The sequence below is a fragment of the Suncus etruscus genome, chromosome 16 (assembly GCF_024139225.1).
Source record: "Suncus etruscus isolate mSunEtr1 chromosome 16, mSunEtr1.pri.cur, whole genome shotgun sequence".
In the NCBI taxonomy this organism is placed as follows: domain Eukaryota; kingdom Metazoa; phylum Chordata; class Mammalia; order Eulipotyphla; family Soricidae; genus Suncus; species Suncus etruscus.
Genome location: NC_064863.1, coordinates 6,747,337 through 6,755,457, shown reverse-complemented (window position 1 = coordinate 6,755,457; position 8,121 = coordinate 6,747,337).

The following is an 8,121-nucleotide window of genomic DNA, read 5'->3' as shown; positions in this document are numbered from 1 at the left end:
CCCAACCGCCCCCGGCAGCTCTGCCCAGCCCCGGCCGCAGGGGGCCTTTCTCGGGCGCCTGGCCGGACCCCCAGCGTCGGGGCCCACGGCACGACTCGCAACGACGGCTGCGGCACTTCGAAACCCAGCATGGGACTTGGCGAAGAGGACGACGTCCTGCGCAAGGGCCATGTCATCTTCTTTCATCCTCTAAACAGGCAAAAGGCAGACTCTGAGGGGATATGGAGGGAGGGTTCCATGGAGATTATGCGGGGCGACCACTTAGCCCTGGGCTGGTCGTGAGAAAGCCTCGTGAGAAAGCCCCGTGAGAAAGCTGCCGGGGGTCTTTTCTCTCCCGTTCTGGTCCCCCAATCCCCCCCCCCCACCATGCTCACGCACCCCTCTACATTCTGGGCCTGTACCTGAGGACGGTGGGGAATAGCCCAGAGGAGTAGATGAAGAACAGCGTCATGGGGGCAGCCTGCAGGAGCTGTCCGGCCACCTACAGCAAGCTCAGCATGCTTTTCAGCTCTGCGAGCAAGACCCCAGAGCCCGCCCCCCCCCCAGTTTGGACCAAGCACACCACTCGGTTCCAGAGGCTCCTTCTGCTTGTAGCACTGCAGCCACAGACTAGAGGCCTGAAGTTGCTAACCAGAGGCTACCCCACCCCAACATGTCTGTATCATATGCCGGATGGTATGGAATGCCACCCATACCCCACCTCCATGTTGCCCTGGCCTTCCCTTCCATCCCTCCCATTCTGCCAGTTGCTCTTGGGGGAAGCCAACCTTCTGCTGCCTACAAGAAACACACCTGAATAGTCAGAATAAACATAGACTCAAAATCAAAGGCTGGAGATAAAATCATTCAAGCAAACAACACCCTTAAAAAAGTGGGAGTGGTCATACTAATCAGATGACACAAACTTTATACTCGGAAAAGTCCTAAGGGACAAAGATGGATATTATGTACTAATCAAGGGATATGTACAGCAGGAAGAAATCACTCTCCTAAACATATATGCACCCAATGAGGAACCAGCAAAGTATTTAATACAATTGTTGACAGATCTGAAAAAGGTTATCAATAATATGGGCCGGGAAGGTGGCGCTAGAGGTAAGGTGTCTGCCTTACAAGCGCTAGCCAAGGAACGGACCGCGGTTCGATTCCCCGGCGTCCCATATGGTCCCCCCAAGCCAGGGGCGATTTCTGAGCACATAGCCAGGAGTCAAACTGGCTCAGTCATAGCTGAGCGTCAAACGGGTGTGGCCCAAAAACAAAAAAAAAAAAAAAAAGGATATCAATAATAACACAATAATTGTGGGAAACCTCAACACAGGCTTGTCAACACTTGATAGGTCAACCAAATGGAAACCCAACAAAAATATACTAGATCTGAAAAGAGAAATGGAAGAAAGAGGCCTAGTAGATATATATAGGACACTCCATCCTCAGAAACCTGGATACACATTCTTTTCCAACATACACGGGTCATTCTCCAGGATAGACCACATGCTGGCACATAAAACATACCTCCATAAAATCAAGAAGATAGAAAATTTGCAGGCTACCTTTGCTGACCACAAGGCTCTGAAGTTAGATGTGAACTACAAAGGGATACAGAAGAAAAAATTTAACACCTGGAAATTAAACAGTCTACTACTGAACAACCAGTGGGTCCGAGATGAAATCAAAGAAGAAATCAAAAATTTCCTGGAAACAAACAACAATGAAAACACAAACTATCAGAACCTATGGGATACAGCAAAAGCGGTACTGAGAGGAAAATTTATAGCTTTGCAAGCACACATCAGGAAGAAAGAAGGAGCATACATGAATAGCTTAATGGTGCAGCTTATAGAATTAGAAAATGAACAAAAGAAACTAAAAATAGGGAGACAGAAGGAAATAACAAAGTTGAGAGCAGAAATCAATGAAATGGAAACCCAAAAAGCAATTCAAAAGATCAATGAAAGCAGAAGTTGGTTCTTTAAAAAAATAAACAAGATTGATAGACCATTGGCAAAACTCACAAAGCAAAAGAGAGAAACTTTGACAACGTGTATTAAAAATGAAAAGGGGGAGATCACTACAGATACTGCAGAGATTCAAAGGGTATTAAGAGAATACTTTGAGAAACTCTACGCCACTAAATATGAGAACCTGGATGAAATGGATGAATTTTTGAACTTATATAACCTTCCACGGTTAAATAAAGAAGTAGTGGGCCCGGAGAGATAGCACAGCGGTGCTTGCCTTGCAAGCAGCCGATCCAGGACCAAAGGTAGATGGTTCAAATCCCAGTGTCCTGTATGGTCCACCATGCCTGCCAGGAGCTATTTCTGAGCAGACAGCCAGGAGTAACCCCTGAGCAATGCTGTGTGTGGCCCAAAAAAAAAAAAAAAAAGATGTAGATATCTAAACACCCCCATCACTATTGAGAAAATTAAAACCGTAATCAAAAATTTGCCCAAAAATAAAAGCCCAGGCCCTGATGGATTCACGAATAAATTCTTTCAAACCTTTCAAGAGGAACTACCACCAATCTTGGCCAGGCTCTCTTGTGAAATCGAAAAAACAGGAACACTTCCAAGTAGCTTTTATGAAGCCAACATCACCTTAATACCAAAACCAGATAGAGATGCTGCCAAAAAAGAAAATTACAGACCAATATTCCTGATGAACACAGATGCAAAGATCCTCAACAAAATCCTGGAGAACAGGATCCAGTGCCTCATCAAGAAGATCATTCACTTTGATCAAGTAGGTTTCATCCCAGGAATTCAAGGCTGGTTTAACATCTGTAAATCAACATAATACACAACATAAACAAGAAAAATAAAAATCACATGGTCATATCAATAGATGCAGAAAAAGCATTTGATAAGGTTCAACACCCATTCTTGATGAAAACTCTCAGCAAGATAGGAATAAAAGGAACCTTTTTCAATATAGTTAAGGCCATTTACCACAAGCCAGTGGCAAATACTATCCTCAATGGAGAAAAACTAAAAGCCTTCCCTCTAAATTCTGGTACAAGACAAGGCTGTCCTCTCTCACCACTCTTATTCAACATAGTACTGAAGTACTTGTTATAGCTATTAGGCAAGAAAAAAGATATCAAGGGAAACCATATAGGAAAGGAAGAAATCAAGCTCTCACTGTTTGCAGATGACATGATACTCTACTTAGAAAACCCTAAAGACTCTACCAAAAAGCCTCTAGAAATAATAGATTCATATAGCAAAGTGGCAGGCTACAAAATTAACACAAAAATCAATGGCCTTTTTATACATTAATAATGACAAGGAAGAAATGGACATTAAGAGAACAACCCCATTCACATTAGTGCCACACAAACTCAAATATCTTGGAGTCAACCTGACTAAGGATGTGAAGGATCTATACAAAGAAAACTATAAAACACTGCTCCAAGAAATAAGAGAGGACCCGCGGAAATGGAAACACATACCCTGCTCATGGATCGGCAGGATCAACATCATTAAAATGGCAAAACTTCCAAAAGCATTGTACAGATTTAACGCGATTCCTCTAAAAGATACCCATGACACTCTTCAAAGAAGTGGATCAAACACTTCTGTAATTCATTTGGAATTCATTTGGAACAATAAAAGACCTCGAATAGCTAAAGCACTCCTTGGGAAAAGGAATATGGGAGGCATTACATTCCCCAATTTTAAGTTGTATTACAAAGCAATAGTTATAAAAAACAGAATGGTTTTGGAATAAAGACAGACATTCAGATCAGTGGAATAGGCTTAAGTACTCAGAGAATGTTCCTCAGACATATAACCTAGTTTTTGATAAAGGAGCAAGAAATCCTAAATGGAGCAAGGAAAGCCTATTCAACAAGTGGTGTTGGCACAACTGGTTAGCCACTTACAAAAAAGTGAACTCAGACCCCCAGCTAACACCATGTACAAAGGTAAAATCCAAATGGATTAAAGACCTTGATATCAGATCTGAAACTATAAGGTATATAGAACATGTAGGTGAAACACTCCAGGACATTGAGACTAAAGGCATCTTTAAGGAGGAAACAGCACTCTCCAAACAAGTGGAAGCAGAGATAAACAGATGGGACTATATTAAGCTGAGAAGCTTCTGCTTCTCAAAGGATATAGTGGCCAGAATACAAAGGCCACCCACTGAGTGGGAGAAATTACTCACCCAATACTCATCAGATAAAGGACTAATATCCAAAATTTACAAGGTACTGACAGACTATACAAGAAAAAAACAACTAACCCCATCAAAAAATGGGGAGAAGAAATGGACACTTTGAAAAAGAAGGAAAATGGCCAAAAGGCACATGAAAAGATGCTCATCACTAATCGTCAGGGAGATGCAAATCAAAACTACTATGAGGTACCACCTCACACCACTGAGATTGGCACACATCACAAAAAAAGGAAAACAAGCAGTGCTGGCAGGTATGTAGAGAGAAAAGAACTCTTTTTTCACTGCTGGTGGAAATGCCGTCTAGTACAACCTTTATGGAAAGCGATATGGAGATTCCTTCACAAACTGGAAATTGAGCTTCCATACGATCCAGCTATACCACTCCTAGGAATATACCCAAGGAACACAAAAATACAATACAAAAATCCCTTCCTTACACCTATATTCATTGCAGCGCTATTTACAATAGCCAGACTCTGGAAAACCACCAAGATGCCCTTCAACAGATGAGTGGCTAAAGAAACTGTGGTACATATACACAATGGAATACTATGCAGCCGTCAGGAGAAGATAAAGTCATGAAATTTTCCTATACATGGATGTACATGGAATCTATTATGCTGAGTGAAGTCAGTCAGAGGGAGAGAGAAAGAGGCAAAATGGTTTCACTCATCTATGGGTTTTAAGAAAAATGAAAGACATTTTTAACAGTATCTCAGAGACACGAGAGATGAGGGCTGGTAGGTGCAGCTCATGACATGAAGCTCATCACAGAGTGATGAGTGTAGTTGGAGAGGTGACTACACTGAAAACTATCATAATAATGTGAATGAATGAGGGAAGTAGAAAGCCTGTCTCGAGTACAGGTGTGGGGGGTGGGGAGGAGGGAGATCTGGGAAATTGGTGGTGGGAATGTTGCACTGGTGAAGGGGGGTGTTCTTTACATGAGTGTAATCATACAACTATAATCATATTTGTAATCATGGTGTTTAAATAAATTATTTAAAAAAAAAAACTCTCGGTGACTGTTACAAGCCAGAATCACAAGTCAGAAACAAAAGGCCTGGTCCCGCTCAAGAGAAGGCCATATGCTCTTAATCCACACCTGGCCTGTCTTAGAAGATTACTTCTAAGAAATTAAAGTAAGCTAGCCACCTCCCATCCTTTAGGGTAGGAATGCAGCCCTAGATGTCATGTTTACCCTGCATAATAAAGGATATAACAGCCTCCCCTAGGTTTTATTGATATGTAACTTCCCTTAGGTTTTTATGGTTGTCTATCTGTTGTGATAAATGTTCCTTTCTCCTGAGTTAGGATGCCTGAGTTAAAATGTTTGTCTAAGATAAAGACCAGCTGTAAGATAAGGAGTGGTGACGCTGTACCTTTGCTGTATAAATACTTGTGAGAATTGTGTTTCAGTGTCTTGCCCTGGGGTTCAGCCCTTAGCACTGGCCCTGGTGTCACCCTAGCACCAGGAAGAAATAAATCATTTTTTTGGTTTGTTTTTGGGTCAGACCCAGCGGTGCTCAGGGTTTACTCCTGGCTGTCTGCTCAGAAATAGCTCCTGGCAGGCACGGGGGACCATATGGGACACCGGGATTTGAACCAACCACCTTAGGTTCTGGATCGGCCCATAAATCATCATTTTTTTAATATAATTTTTATTTTGATCATAGTGTCTTACATATTGTTGACAATAACATTTTAGGTACATATTTACATAAAATCAGGGGGGATTCCCATCACCAAATTGTCCTCCCTACACCTCCATTTTTGTCCTACCTCCCATTTCCTCTTCTCTCACCCCCAGGGCGGCTAGAATATGTGGTCCCCTCTGTATCCAACCCACTACTTAGTAGTCTTGCACCTGTTTGGTCTTGATGCCTCCCTTATCTCCCCCTCTAACTGTAGGCAGGACTAGCTATTCTATGTCTGGATCCCAGACATAGAATCGGCACAGCTCTTCACAACAGCTGCAGGAAACAAAATCCATCCGGGACAGCCTTAATACTGCGGGGTCAACAACAAGGGCCAGCTCTAACATGATATCCTGTCAACGAGGAAAATGTGAACAACTTGACCTTAGAGCAGATTAGCCTACCTTACCAGCTAACGACAAGACAAAACCAGAAGACTTGGCACCCTTTGGTAGGTCCAAAAGCCAAGATCGTGACTTACAGATTGACTGGCTACTAGAACCCCGACCAGACAGTATACATCTTGGGACCAATAAAAAAGCCCTAGTTTAGGGTTTGAACTATGACTTGCACAATAATCACGATCCCCAGTCCCAAAGGTCTGACAGAGACAACTGCAACAGAATGGGGCTTCTGGAAGCACAAAGAAAGACGCTCTCCTAGGTGCCATCCTAGGTTCAGTGCAAAGACCAAGATCACCAACCACAGAAGATGGATTAAAACGACACTGAGGTAACAGAACCTCTAGAACCACAAAGACTGACTTCATCATAAGTTCCACCTCAGGATCTGCGCAGATACTGAGACCTCTAAACACAGAGCTCTGATTGTATCACCATGGACAGAGCAGAAGTCTTCCACACACCACAAAAACACCACCGGGAGAATAAATGATCCTGAGCAAAGTCTAGAGCTGATCCCATGACAGTAAACTCCAAGGACGGAGAAACCCATATTTCCTAGGCCAAGTGAATTCCTTTTCGAATGACCCCAATATTTACTGTGCCAGGGCAGGAGGGGAAAAAACAAAAATACAAAAAGCACAAAACCTTGGTTATTTTATATATATATTTTTTTACCCTCATTTATTATTATTATTATTTTTATTTACCTATCTATTTTGGTCGATTTCTCTGTTTGGGTGTGATTATTGAAATCGTTGTCCCCAATTAGACTTATTTTTTTCTCTTCTTTTCTTTTCTTTCGTTATGTGCTATGCCATGTTTCTTATTTCAAGACCATGGCGTGTTTTTGGTTTGTTTGTTAAATCATTTTTACAAAAAAAGAAAAGAGCTCTGTCGCGGGTGGCAGAGGCAGGGGGCGTGGTCGCGGCAGCAGCGGTGGCAGTCCTGGGGCCCCAAGGCAGAAGATCTGCAAGGGAAAGGCCTCAGCTGACCGAGGCCACGGAGATGAGGCTGTCACAGAAGCAAAAGACTGCGGCCCATGCCTGGGGCTCTCCCCATGCGAAAGAAGGGGAGGAGTCAGAAAAAAATCCTATCTACTTGGAAGGAAATTTCAGTTGGATACTTGTTTTCTTCCCTTCCGTTTTCTTTTTCAAATTTGGCAAAAGAAGGTGAGGCGGTTCTCTCACCCTCGGCGGCTCAAGACCCCATGGAGGAGGCAGGCGTGGAGACACCATGGCGGGAGGTGCTGGACATCGTGGACGAGGCCGTAAAGGCAGCAGAGAAAGTGAGACGTCTGTCGAGGAAGACAACGGAGGCCTCCTAGGCGAGGAAGAAAGCTGCAGCTGCCTTTCAGGCGCCGTGCGATGCCGCCTGGGGAGCAACATGTGTGGCGCCCGGCACAGCCCAGTCAGCAGAAACACATGACAGCAGTGACTCGGCCCCAGCTCTAGCCTCGCCTTGCGGCAAGCGCACAAAAAGGCGACAGCATCCCGAGTTGTCTGAAGACAGTTTTGAAGTTCTATTTAATTTTTTTTGTACGTTGTATGACTGTAACTCAGTCATGAACAACTTTATTCTGTGGGTAAAAAATGTACTATGAACAACCTTGTGACCAGTGTTAGTTCCTTAGCTCGGCCCCAGGAAAGGCTGCAGCTCCTATGATCTCTCCAGCATAGCAGGCTACACTGTGGCTTGGCCTCAGAGGGTCAGCATGACTGGTCCAGCCATCCCGAAGCCCTCTGCTTCAGTAGTGCTGTACCCAATTTCCTCCAGGCCCTCAAGTCTCCTTAGACACCCCACCCTAGGCACAGCAACAAGATCTTTTGAAGCCGAACTCT